The following is a 14,664-nucleotide window of genomic DNA, read 5'->3' on the forward strand; positions in this document are numbered from 1 at the left end:
GCACTAGAAATAGCGAAACAGTCTCGAGTAGCTAAAAACGTAACTCTTAATGTCCAACATATGTGCAAGAATGAGAAGTTTTGTGATTCAGTGGTGACAGTATTTCAAAGACCATATCTTGGCACTGGCTTAGCTCTCCTCATCAAGATATTGACTTACTTCCTAAGGCTATATCTTACCTTTGACCCATGAAAACTTTATTATATAACTTTTGTTATGTCTACGTATTTATTACGTACATAATATCTCTATTCCTGCTGCCGCCAGATGGCACCATGTGTTAAATACACTACTGGCCATTAACATTGCTACACCAAGAAGAAACGCAGATGATAAACAGGTATTCATTTGACAAATATATTATACTAGAACTGACATGTGATTACATTTTCAAGCAGTTTTGGTGCATAGATCCTAAGAAATCAGTACCCATCTCTGGCTATAATAACGGCCTTGTTCGGCCTGGGCATTGAGTCAGGTTCGTCGTTGAGTAAACCATCGCAGACGCTCCTGTCTGTGATGCAGCGTCAAGGGTAACCGCAGCCATGGTCTCCGAGCTGATAGTCCATGCTGCTGCAAACGTCGTCGAATTGTTCATGCAGATGGTTGTTGTCTGGCAAACGTCCCCATCTGTTGACTCTGGGATCGAAACGTGGCTACACGATCCGTTAAAGCCATGCGGATAAGATGCCTGTCATTTCGACTGCTAGTGATACGAGGCCGTTGGGATCCACACGGCGTTCCGTGTTACCCTCCCGAACACACCGATTCCATATTCTGCTAACAGTCATAGGATCTCGAGCAACGCGAGCAGCGATGTCACGATACGATAAACTGCAATCGCGATAGGCTACAATCCGACATTTATGGAAGTCGGAAACGTGATGGTACGCATTTCTACTCCTTACACGAGACATCACAACAACGTTTCACCAGGCCACACCGGTCAACTGCTGTTTGTTTATGAGAAATCGGTTGGAAACTTTCCTCTTGTCGCCACCGGCGCCAACCTTGTGTGAATGCTTTGAAAAGCTAATCATTTGCGTATCACATTATGTTCTTCCTGTCGGTGAAATATGGCGTCTGTAGCACATCATCTTCGTGGTGTAGCAATTTTAATGGCCAGTGGTGTATTTTATTCCTTCCATAATGGTTTTTACATCAATTTCACTTCTGCCACCTATTCTAAACATGTTTTTAATCTGCACTGAGTTTAATTACCATTCATTGTTTTTTCTTACTCATATTTATTGAACTTCGAAAAACGGCCAATTGTTTGAATTCAGATTTATATGTTTCATGATTAGCTGGATGGCTTCGCTGAAGGTAAGAATCGTTGTCTCTTCTCGGTTCCACTACGAATCTGGCATTTCACTGCTAGTCTAGAACAACCCTTTTTTAAATTCTTTAGTTTTTGCGCTCTTGGTGTACGACACAATTTCGGCTGTTTATGAATAATGGTTTAAACGCAGTTCCTAAGCATAAGTTCACCCTCACTCTAGTTTTTACATTGTATTTTAACAAAATTATCACCTTCCTCGTGGTATATATGACCTAATCGGTTTTTATGTATGCCCCGAAAAGGTGAAACGCCTCAATTAAGTTTCTGCTGGAAACGGAACCTAGACTGTTTTTCTACTAAAAATATGTCACAAAGGCTGGTGCATCTTCGCCATAGAGTGGGAGGATTTGTATAAATCCTTTTTACGTGAACAACGAAAGAGAGCAGTGGCTGCAGTCGCGTCCACTGCTACTGATAGATCAGTGGCGGCAGAACGCAGCCTGACGAAACGGCTGACTGAACGATTACAGGTGCGGCAGAGGCGGAGAGAAACTGCGCTACTCGAACAGAGTGGCAGAGGCCTGGGTCCCTACAATGTATCGTTCATACCGTTCGGCAATGTAGGTTAGCCTATGTTATGAGGTCATTTTCGGTTCTTTATCCGAATTTGCTATTCTGTAAGCTTCTGAGACGTGTTACCGATCGGTTGTACCGTCGATTTTCCCACAACCATACCAAGTGGAGGTTAGGTTTCGGTGTGCCACTCGTTCAGTTCGGTGTGATTCCTTTACAGCTACAACTTGTTATTTTGTAATTATTGAGTGCTTTTAATTTAGGATTTAGTGACTATTTTACTAAAGAATCACAAGGACGCATCCAAGTGGAAGGTGATTTCATAATAGACTGTTTTCCTTTGTTAGAAGTATGGTTTGGATTGTTGTTTCTGTGAATGATTATATCATCAGAAACACCAAAACATCATTTTTGGCCAATATTCTCTCAAAGTACCTGTAACTTTTAAGTAATTAAGAGTTTAAAAATCATCAAATTTCAAAAGGTCAGCTCTACTTATGTGTATTACATGAGTGTTAGCTGAAATTGCTAGTAACTTCGCATACTTTTTTCCGAAGATCGTTTACTTACTTATTTCAAGAACGTATTTAAAACTTTTAAGTAACAATGGGAAGGAATTTTGTGACGCCTGATAGTGTAAACCTTTCAAAATTTCATGCATTTCCGGCTTACGTCCGCATCATTCAGCAACGGTGTCAGCCTGCGACTCTCTCGATTAGAATCAGCAGGAACAAAGCACCGGCACTATGCGAGTTCTAAGAGCTATATTGTGTGAGGCAATTAAAGCTCATAGGTTCGCATACCACTGGGAATGAAAAACTTTTTTCTCCGCTTCGTGTTTGAAACACATTTTGAGACTTCGTTATTCGGGAAATTTAAGTATTTTTCTGAAATATACGTTATTATTTACGTGTAAGAGCGCGCTTTTATGAGTATCTTCGATTTAATGACTTCCATATGTTTGTGAAGTGAAAGATAAAATTTCTGTGCGTGAAACAACTGACAGTTACATTTCTTTTTTTTTTCTTGTCACAAATAATTCACCGCTTTCTCCGAATCCTTAAAGATTTCCGAATGTGTGTTCAGATACGAAGCTAAGAGCACAACTTAAATTGCTGTAAATCAAACTAGCAGCAATCATCTTTATACTCACGCTTGTCGCAAGTACTTATCCTCTACACCATATATGAAACATTTTGATTCATCGGATGCATGTTATAAACTAAGATGAACTTCAGTACATGCACTCGCAACACATTCTTGAAAAGGCGTTTTTTGAATTTAGTTTCTAAGAGTAAAATTGTTGATGTAACAAATACGTAAGTAGGCTACTTGATCATTTTGTCCCCTAGGAGATAATTACTACCACAGTCTATGCATCTTCTTATTCTTTAACACTCTCTTAAACAATGTTTTGGGTTCATGGTGGTGAAGAATCTTCACAAATCAAAGAAGCGGAACGCTTATGGCAATAAAGAAACTGCCTTCAAGTACCTGCGTAGATGGATCATATCTCCATGAATTTTTTAAGCAACTAAGGAACGATAGAAAACAGAAAAATTGACGTATTTTTCGAGTTGTTTTATAAATATGTCTGCACAATGTGGTACTACACATCATTCCTAATTCATATTCCGAAATGTAAAATCGAAAACAAAACGTCGACGTGTGAGAGAATGAAATGACATAATCTGACATTTATGATAGTTTCCATGACAGAGTCAAATATCCTATCGTTATCACGCAGGCATAGAAACACATGGTCAATGAAATTTGAACAGTACTATATACTCTAAACACACTGTTTGGTACTACAAAGCCGTTGGCTTCAAAAACTCTTCTCAGGTGTAGAAGCTCGTCCTCCAGACTGCTCTTGTCAGCAGTGACGTGTGCTCTGTGTACCAGAGTTCTTAGTACACACATCTTCTGCGCAGGATGGTTGCAGCTATTTTCAAGTAAATATAAATCCGTATGGGTCGATTTTCGGTACACTGCATGTCTCAAAGTGCCGTCGTCTTTGCGCCATACCAACACATCCAAAAATTGAAGGGACACATCTTTTTAGATTTCCATCGTGAACTGAGTTTGTCTGTGGATAGAATTAAGATGATTTAAAAATTCTTTAGCTTTGCTTCACCATGGGACCACAAGACAAACGTGTCGTCAACATACCTCCAAAACACTGTGGCTAGCAGATCAGCGCTTTCTCCTCAAAGTCCTCCATAAGAAAAGTAGGCTGTCAAAGACGACAAAGGACTACCCATGGCGACACCGTCAGTCTGTAATGGTTGTGGCTGAGTGGCCACGGCCTTTTAGATTCATTGCAACGGTGGATTTGTCAAAGTTATTTATCTGGAATGCATTCATATGGTCACGGTATCTTGTTCTGAAACTCCTTCCAGTTTGGCCTATGTAGAACTGTGGGATATTGTCACACAAAAGTTTGTAAATATCTGGTTGGTCGTGGCATTGGTTATTTGTCTTACTTTTGTGGATGATGTGCTGTGTAGCTTGTTGTCAGTTCTGGAAGAAATTTGAATACCAGTTTTCCGAAAGGGGCTGGCAAGTTGGCATGAAATTTTACTTATAAAGGGTGTGTGGGCAAATGTGCTTCTCCCTTCTTATGAATCTGATTTACGAGGTGTGCACAGTATCTTTTTGATTTTGTTGCTAACTTTATGAATTGTGTCTGGGTTGAGTCAATTTCTACACTCAAATTCTTTGAAAATGTTAATTTCTTTCTGTTCATCGTAGGGTTGAGTAGGATTTTACATCTGAGGTCATCAGTCCCCTAGAACCTAGAACTACTTAAACCTAACAAACCTTAGGACATCACACACATTCATGCCTGAGGCAGGATTCGAACTAGCGACCGTAGCGATTCGCGGTTCCAGACTGAAGTGCCTAGAACCGCTCGGTCACGCCGGCTGGCGGATGACATGAGGAGTTGTTAATGACAACATTACTAGTGGTGGGCTTTCTGTAAATCTGAAAGGCATGTTTGCTGTTTACATTAGATATTGTAGGGTCAAGAAAATTGTTTCCTTTATCGACTTGGTATTCTACAGTGAAGTTGATGTTGTTGTGAATGTGGCCAGACCTTTAGCAAAGTTCTCAGTCTCCTCAGTTGTACCATTATACAAGATAAAAGTATATTCATACCTTTTGTAAATATTACATTATTTTCTAGTGAACAATCTGAGTTCAAAAATTTATTTTCTATGTGCTTCATGTAAATATCTGAAATATTCCTGACAAAATACTACCCATTGCAAGACCATCTTCTTGTTTATAAATTTGTTATTAAAAGTTAAATAATTGTGCAACATGATTAGTTCCAGCAGTTCAATGAGTTCATGTATCTCAGCCTAGGATAGATTTTTGTGTTTTAATGCGGTTGTTTTTAATTATCTGAATAGTGTCATGTATAGGAATGTTGGTATAAAGGTTTAGTATGGCCACTGAAGCAAATTTAACACCCTCTGGTATCACTTAGTCTTTGATATGTTCAATAAGTTCATAGCTATTCTTAATTAAAAAATTATTTTCATATGTATAAAAGTTACTTGAATACATTTAGGTTTCTTGCTGATAAACTAAGCTGAACTGTTTCTTGAGTTCACTATCAGGCGTATATGACAATTTTCTTTATGAATCGTTGGTTGCAAAAGTAGTTTGGTGCCGATGGGTTCATGAAAAGGCATTTTAGAACATCAGAGTCAGATAACAGGAATTCAGAAGATTTTAGTAGTTTCGTTAGCTGGGCCTGAAATTTGAGTGTTTGATCATTCTGTATGTCATGTATGTTGCTATTATGGAAATATTCTTGAATTTTGTTGATGTATTCAGATTCATACATAACAACAGCTGATTTCACCTTGTCAGATTTGCCTACCAGCGCTTTGTTTTCAGGTAGTTTTCTATTAATATTCCTGAGCAGTTTGGAGTAACAGTTATGTAATTTTTGGTTTTATAACTTTTCGTGTATGATATTCTTAAGCTGCAGCTCAATACTTATCTTTTCATTACTGTTCACCTTAGCTGAGTCACATGCCATTTTAAAGTAGACAATTAATTCTTTGACATGGTTGTCCGTGAGTATTGGTAGGATTTATCAACAAAACTCAAGATTTTTTCCATAATAAGAAGACACACGAAATACACAAGGACCCCACACCTGAAGTTCAGGCCCAGCTTAAGACACTACTAAAATCTTCTCAATTCCAGTTATCTGACTCTGATGTCCTAAAATGCCTTGTCATGAACCCATCAGCACCAAAACTATGTTCTCTACCAAAGATTTATGTAGAAAATTGTCCTATATGCCCCATTGTCACCTCCTGAAACAGTCCAGCATATTTTCTCAGCAAGACACTTAAATACATTCTCAGTAACTTTTATAGATATGGAAACTATTTTTCAATTAAGAATAGCTATGAACATATTGACCATATCAAAGACTTACCAATACTGGAGGATGTTAAATTTGCTTCAGTGGACATAGTAAATCCTTACTCCAACATTCCTGTATGTTACACTATTCAAATAATAAAAACAACCTATTAAACCACAAAAAAACTATCGAAGGCTTTGATATGTGAACTCACTTAACTCCAATAATTAATCTTGTCACACAATTATCTTACTTTTAATAACAATTTCTCTCGTAAATAAAACAATATACTACAAAGGGTATGAGGATAATAAATTATCTTGTACGATGGTACAACTGAGGAGATTGAGAAACCTGCTAAAGGTCTCAGCAGCATGCACACCAATTTCAACATCACTCTAGAACATCAAGTAGATAAAGGAATCAATTTTCTTGACCTTAAAATATCTAATGTAAACAACAAATATGCCTTTCAGATTTACAGAAACCCACTATTAGGGATGTTCTCATTAACAGCTACCCCTGTAATTCAGTACAATACAAAATGGAATACTTCTGATCTACACTTAATCATACACATAAAATTCCACTGAACCCCCATGATGGTCAAAAAGAAATTAACATTATCAGAGAGTTGCATGTAAAAATTGATACAACCAGATGTACTTCATAAGCATAAAAACAAATCAAAAAGAAACAATGCAAACCTCCTAAATCAGACTCACAAGATGGAAAAAACACATTTGCCCACATACTCTTCATAGGTAGAATATCATACAAATTTGACAACCTCTTCCAGAAAACTGGTATTGGAATATCTTTCAGCACTAACCAAAACCTACACAGCACATCATCCATTACAGCAAGACAGATAACCAACGCCATGACAAATCGGATATTTACAAATTTTAATCTAATAATTGCCCACTGGTCTACATAGGACAAACTGAAAGGAGTTGCACTACAAGATACCTTAATCATATGCATGCCTTCCAGCTAAATAACATCGACAAATCCACCTTTGAGATGCATGTAAAAGACCATGGTCACTCAGCCACAAGAATTACAAGCAACCTACAAATACTACACACTATGCCGGCCGCAGTGGCTGAGCAGTTCAAGGCGCCTCAGTCCAGAACCGCGCTGCTGCTACAGTCGCAGGTTCAAATCCTACCCCGGGCATGGATGTGTGTGATATCCTTAGGTTAGTTAGGTTTAAGTCTGTCTAAGTTCTAGGGACTGATGACCTCAGCTGTTAAGTTACATTGTGTTTAGAGGCTACACACTGTCATCGAAGGGAAGGAAATGAATCTGCACGAAGAGCTAGAAATTTACATCCACAGGTCTAACTTATCACACCATATTCTCAAAGAACAAGTGGGACTTGCAAACAAATCTTATCTCCCCACGTTTAATGAAATATCCAAAAAACAAAATCTCGTTATCCCCTGATATCTAATAACAAAGTAATATGCAATGCAGGTGTGATGCAGCTATCATTATTGAAACTGTAAAAGTCATATTGCAAACACGAGCTTTAACTGTCATTTTCGTAATTTGTAATATCTTTGAAAATTCCATGTGTGTAACATCATTGTACTTCCTAGATCTAAGTTCTCTGACAAGAGTGTGGCTCAAAACAGTTCTGTAATTTCTGTAATTTGTAATAGCTCTTGGTAATTTCATATGTGCAACATCATTGTACTTCTTAGATCTAAGATCTCCGACAAAAATGTGGATCCAAAATTTCTTAATGTGGATCAAAAAATTTTGCAATTTATAATAGCTTTATATGTTTCTGTGTGTGCAACATCCTTGCTCTTCCTATAGCTAATTTCTTTGATCATAAGCTAATGTTTCTGTATGAGCAACATCTACGCACCTCATATTTCCATTTTCTTTGATCTGGTCTACATGTTTGTAAGTAAACACAGTGTATATCACAAGTGTGCGACACAGTAGTAAAATATGCAGCTAAATTTTAAAAAACTTTAACATTGACATGAAAATAATAATAAATGTGCATCAGAGTGGGAAAACAGTCACAACAGCATAATTATACTAAAGATCCTTCATCTTTATGTAAGTACAGATATATTTTCGACAAATGGTGCCTAGCGGCTTACAACTGTTTCCACCTGTATATGTTTAGTCACCAGCAAATAATTTTCTTTGTATTGAAACAGTGATCTCCATAAATATAATGGAATACATTAATGTACACACATCAAAAATTTTCATTATCCCACTTCCCAGAACTCCTGAAGATAGATGTTGACTGTGGATATCATATCGCAGACACAGTCCCTTTGGCTGTTCAGAGATGTCACTAAACCCATCCAAAGATATAAACAACCATGCAAGAGCAGCGCCTGTTGGACGGAAGGGCTCCGACAGCCGATCAGTTTCAGTCATTCCACGAGGAAAGAGTTACACGGCTGGTGTTGTCTGTAGTTCAACCATGCCTAGATGGTCAATACCGCGGTCTGATCGCGTGTGCATTTTTATTTTGTGCCACGAAGGGCTCTCAACAAGGAAAGTGTTCAGGTGTCTCGGAGTGAACCAAAGCGATGTTGTTCAGACATGGAGGTGATGCAGAGAGACAGAAACTGTCGATGACATGCCTCGCTTAGGCCGCTCAAGGGCTAGTACTACAGTAGATGACCTCTACCTACGGATTATGGTTCGGAGGAACCCTCACAGCAAAGCCGCCATATTGAATAATGCTTTCGTGCAGCCACAGGACGTCGTGTTACGACTCAAACTGTGCGCAATAGACTATATCGTACGCAACTTCACTCCTGATGCCCGTGACGAGGTCCATATTTCCAATCACGACATCATGCAGCGCGGTACAGTTGAGCCCAACAACATTCCGAATGGACTGCTCAGTATTAGCACCCCGTTCTGTTCACAGATGAATGTCGCATATGCCTTCAACCAGACAATCGTCGGAGACGTGTTGGGGGGCAACCCGGTCAGGCTGAACGCCTTAGACACACTGTAAATCGAGTACAGCAAGGTGGTGGTTCCCTGCCACTTAGCGAAGGCGTTATTTTGGGTCGACGTACGCCGCTGGTGGTCATGGATCGCGGGCTAACGGCTGTACGTTACGTGAATGCCATCCTCCGGCCGACACTGCAACCACAGCGGCAGCGTATTGGCGAAGCATTCGTCTTTATGGACGAGAATTCGCGCCCCCATCGTGTACATCTTGTGAATGACCTTCTTCATCATAACGACATCGCTCGACTAGGGTGGCCAGCAGGTTCTCCAGACAAGAAGCCTTTCGAACATGCCTGCGATAGATTGAAAAGTGCTGTTTACGGACAACGTGACCCACCAACCAGTCTCAGGGATCTACGCTCAATCGCCGTTGAGAGGCGGGACAATCTGGACCAAGGCACCTTGATGTTTTTGTGGATAGCATGCCACGACGAATATAAGCATGCATTAATGCAAGAGTTCGTGCTACTGGGTATTAGAGGTACTGGTGTTTACAGCAATCTGGACCACCACCTCTGAAGGTCTCGCTGTATGGTGCTAGAACATGCAATATGTGGTTTTCATGAGCAATAAAAAGGGAGGAAATGATGTTTATGTTGATCTCAATTCCAATTTTTTGCACAGGTCAGGAACTCTCGGAACCGAGGTGATGGAAAACTTATTTTGATGTGTGTATAAACACCTGAGGATGGTCACAAGCCCGAAATCGGTCGTGTGATGAATAAAAAAATATTTTATTGTGACTAGTAGAGTAAATGTTCCTACAACCTATAAAGTAGCTGTCACGGAGTTCAACAGCATCCATTATGGATAAAATTCTCTTCATGTAAAAGTGCCATTTCCTTTCATACTCGAAGAACTGTATTTCGCGAGTCTATGTGCTGAACTGTGAGCTTCTATGCTGCTCTGCCGTGCTTCTCCGCATCCTCGGGAGCCCTAAACTGACTCGAGCCTTCCCCGCGCCAGTTGGTTGCATGGCCATCTTCATACCTCCCCAGGCGTTCGCCAAGCGTAGCCAGTGTGTGTGTGTGGCGGAGCTACCGCCGCTTAAGCCAGTGTCACACACGCAGCAAAAGTATCGCCACAACTAGTGGCATCCTACTGTTGCAATGAAACTGAATGTGTAAACTCCAGTTTGCTATGGCGCAACTTAAAATAAGCAAATTATGTCATACCACAAAAAGTTCAACTTGGGTGTACTTTGTTACGCCAATTTCTTTCCACCACTGCTGCCTTGTGGCTGTATTTCGAAACAGTAGCATTCTCTCGCATTTATCGTGGAGTAATTTCTGCTGTATTCGACTCTCTTTCAGTGTGTTTTCATGTTCATACTGGAAAAACTCATGTACAATGGGAATTTCCTTTTGGAAGCACAAGAGCAACAACCTATGTCTAATTTTCTGTGCCAGTGTGTGTGTGTGTGTGTGTGTGTGTGTGTGATAGATAGAGTGAGAGAGTGAGTGGGTGCTATACTTGCAAACCAATGATAAATCCCAAAGTGTTGAAATATTTTGGGATATACAAATAAACAAACATAAGTAAATACCCATAAAAAGCAAGTCGTATTAATGTCGTGATTTGTGAGGTCAAGCAAAGTATAGACTCAGGGAACAGCCAACGAAAGTGGCGTGGCAGCTATTAAACTAAGAATTAGTTACTCGTTATGCCTACATCAATGAAGAAAATAAAATTCTGAAAAATTGGAAGAATTGCGTGTCTGCGTATATTATTTCCGTCTCATCTTTCGGTTAGGTTAGTTTGCCATAGCAACCAACATTTTCGCAGCGTTATTTTTTTTTATAAATGTGCATATGGCCCCTGGTTCATCCCTGAGTGGAGTCCGTTTTCGGATCCAACATTTGGTTTTCGTCTTCGTTGTATTTACCTCTGCTCACAGCTCAAATTCCATAACCTGCACTATAACATTAATAACCACCTATACGATTTCAGTTGCCGCCATACTGGAAGTTGTGTAACTACGTAGAGTTTTCGTGTTTCTGTGTGAACGGTGGCTCAAGGTGCCAAAGGTGCCACTACAAAAGCCCACCCCGTGGTGTAAATTTAGTTTCGTGTGTGAACGAAGCTTTACGGTGGAGCCGGTAAACCGACTGCGTTCATGAATTTTAAGATAAGGAATATCAATATAAATGAAATTAACAAAATGGACATGTAAAAGAGACAGAAATTAACTCTTTTTACATGACGTTTCTCGGAACACAATTAGCTGAAAGTCTTGTGTAACCGAAGGTGACTGTCCAATAGATGTCACAGTTTATTTCAAGCTGATACTGTTGGGACTGCCAGTGCCTAATTGAAACGCTGCATCCTGGTTGCAAATACACTGCCTGACAACAAATGGGAGCTTGCAGAAGAACGGATGCCTATGTAATTTCATGCTTGTACACCCCATCAGCGAGTATGTAAATGATTAAGTAAATAGAAATGCAATTCTCTGTGAAAGGTAGTGTTTTTCTGTGCCTTCATACAGCACGGTCGCCGCACATGAGACGCGGCCACCTCCTTCTCGAGCACCGTGTGCCAACGATCCAGTGGCAGCAGGGCGACATACTTCAAAGTGCTCGCAGTGGGGGCGCCACCAAGAAATGCAGCAGTCATGCCGCTGCAGTCGATGGAGCAAATCCAGTTGCAGCCAGACGTGATTAAGTCGCTTCGTAGCGGCCCGCAAGGGGCGTCGTCTGGTGGGCCTCTTGGAGTACAGATCCTGTAACCTCTCATTCACGACGCTCTTACTGTGATACTGTTTACCGGAGATGAACTTTGGCTACGGACGCGGACACGAGTCATTACTCTGAGTTACGTTTCACCTTGTTTTCAGAATAAATGTTCTAAGTTGTAATTAATTCCGACTTTCATTTGGTAGCTTCTGCTTGGGACAAAACGTGTAGAACGTCCACAAGGGTGTATTTGTATTGTGCACATTTACCGTTGTTACGAGGCGTAGTGTAAGTGGGCTGCTTCTGTGTTGGAAGCGCTGTGTAGACCTTTGCATTGGTCTCTATGTAACACCATAGTTCAAATACTCTATTGATTTATTTTGCCTTTTGTTTTATTTAATGTTACATCGTTGAGCTTCTGTAAATGTGTTTGGTTGAATAGATAGCACAAAATTATATACTCCTTTCTTTGTAAAAACTTTGATGTCATGATTTGATTCTAGGCAACGTGGTGTATCTGTCATTTAAATTCTTTGTCCCAGTTGGAGGGAAACAATACTTACTGTATATATTTGTAATTTTGTTTAAATAATTTTTATAGAAATGTCTATATGTGCAAAGGTTCTGTTTTACTTTAAATGTTTGTTCTTTGTTATATACACTGCTGACCTTCACTTCGGGTTCTTAGTTCTTTAGTATATAAAAGGTGTAGTGGTTCCCCTCGGGAACGGAACTGTGAAGCGCGCGCAAATTGTGGTTGGCCTAGGTAGAAAAGGAGGAATTGAGAGTCAGTCGGGGACGAGCTACCAAATTGAGCACTGCCATGTAAAAGTGGCATATTGTGCTGGTTCCGAGAGAGGCTTTTTCTGCTGCTTTCCAATGCCTCGGATGGATGGATAAATAGCTGGAATGATTCTGGAATTGGTATTCATCATCGCCACCAAGAAGGGCCAGAGTCCAGCAATTCTGTCTGCAAATCCACCTACCAACATGCAGTTGCCACCACATTGCGCAATCACTGTAAAGGAGTACTACAATAATGTACAGTGAAGAATCAGCTTATTGGGTGATTTAGTGTGCACAAATATAAGGTAACTTATAACTGAATTTATGTACCTACCTTGATTTTTTCCCTATCACACCTCTCAGGTTCCTCTCCATTTGAACTATTATTACCGTCTGTCCTATTTTGTGGAAAAAATGAAAGCCTCAAAGTTAGACGGTTAATTACATAATGTTGTTTGATCTTTGATGAGAAGGTAATATTCAGATTTACTGTGGATTTAGTAAAATTGTGGGAGGCAGTAAATGTAGTTTTGTGAAGTTTCAAAGTCACCTATTTAATCATTTACTTGAAAGTATAAGACTGTGGTAATAAAGACAATTTGCTGTTTCTTTTATAAATTAAAGTTCTTAAATTTGAGGCTTATAAAGTTTTGCTTAATTAATGATCATAGTGCTACCTGTAGCAAATTTTAAAGGGTGAATCAGTTTCTTACATATTTGTCGACATTATGTTTCACTGTAGTAAAAGTGGAAAACTGCAATAGTAGAAAATTATATGTTCATGATTGCTAAGTGTTTGTCTCTCTTGTGTATTGGAAGTGCATATTAATAGTATAACTGGATCCACAGTTTGTCTATTGTGCTAATGCTAGGTAACAAGTAACGGGAAGACCACTATTTATGAAAACCATAATTTCCTTATTCAAAAGATAGCGAGAAGCGACTTGTTAGTGGATACCAAATAACTTTCATTTTAAATAGTAATACATTTAACTGAGAGAGACTTAACCTATGTCCAATTTATGATCCTGCAGTGAATGTAAATAGTAATGTTATAAAGACCATTCAGTTTCAACAAGCCCTGAAAGTAATAGTATGTTTCGGTATCTATTATATTTTTGCGAATAGTTTGTGCTGCTCTAGCTGTTAGCTGCAATCTTACTGTAAACATATGTATGTGTCAGAGTTCATTGCACTCGCGCGTTGCCAACTCTAGGTTGTGTTTGTCCGTTTAAGTTACTCATACCTACTTTCTTAAACGAGAACGTTAACCTTTCTCTTGCCTAATTACCCTGGCGACGGTTTTCCTTATTCTTTAAACAGTATAGCTAGGCAAATATATTGTTTGTTACTGTTCAAATATTTACGTAATTTTGACTTTCACTTCCGATATGCCACCTCCGTTAGGTACAACACGGTCAACATAATAAAATTCCTCTCAGAGGGTAACACTGCTCTGTTACTTTATACGATAACTGCTTTAACAAGATAGTTTTATTTCACGATCTGCCTCCAACTCTAAGGTTATGGTATAGCAGTAGCGGACGGTAGTATTATATCTACTGCGCTTTCTTTGCAAGAGACTCTGTGTCTAGTTGGAGTCGTTGTTGGAAGTTAATCGCCAGTAGTGTTGGGCGGTTGGAAGTTAGTCGCCAGCAGTGATTGAACAACTGTTGAGCAGTTGGAGGTGAACAGCCAGCAGAGATGAATGTTAAATGTAAGAAGTTAGCATTGATGGAGGGTAGAGGTCTGAAGTGTTAGCGTAGGCTGACGATCTGGAAGTATCCGACTTCGAGATTGAAAATTATTCATGATTATATATCTCTGTACTGGATGTCAATGACGATTTATATTCGTGTTTGAACTGGATGTCATATTATTAAGGTAAAAAAAATACATTATTTTGATTACAACAAAATCTTTCCTTTGCTAAACACACGCCTATGAGT

Source organism: Schistocerca serialis, chromosome 2 (genome assembly GCF_023864345.2).
Source record: "Schistocerca serialis cubense isolate TAMUIC-IGC-003099 chromosome 2, iqSchSeri2.2, whole genome shotgun sequence".
NCBI classification, from domain to species: domain Eukaryota; kingdom Metazoa; phylum Arthropoda; class Insecta; order Orthoptera; family Acrididae; genus Schistocerca; species Schistocerca serialis.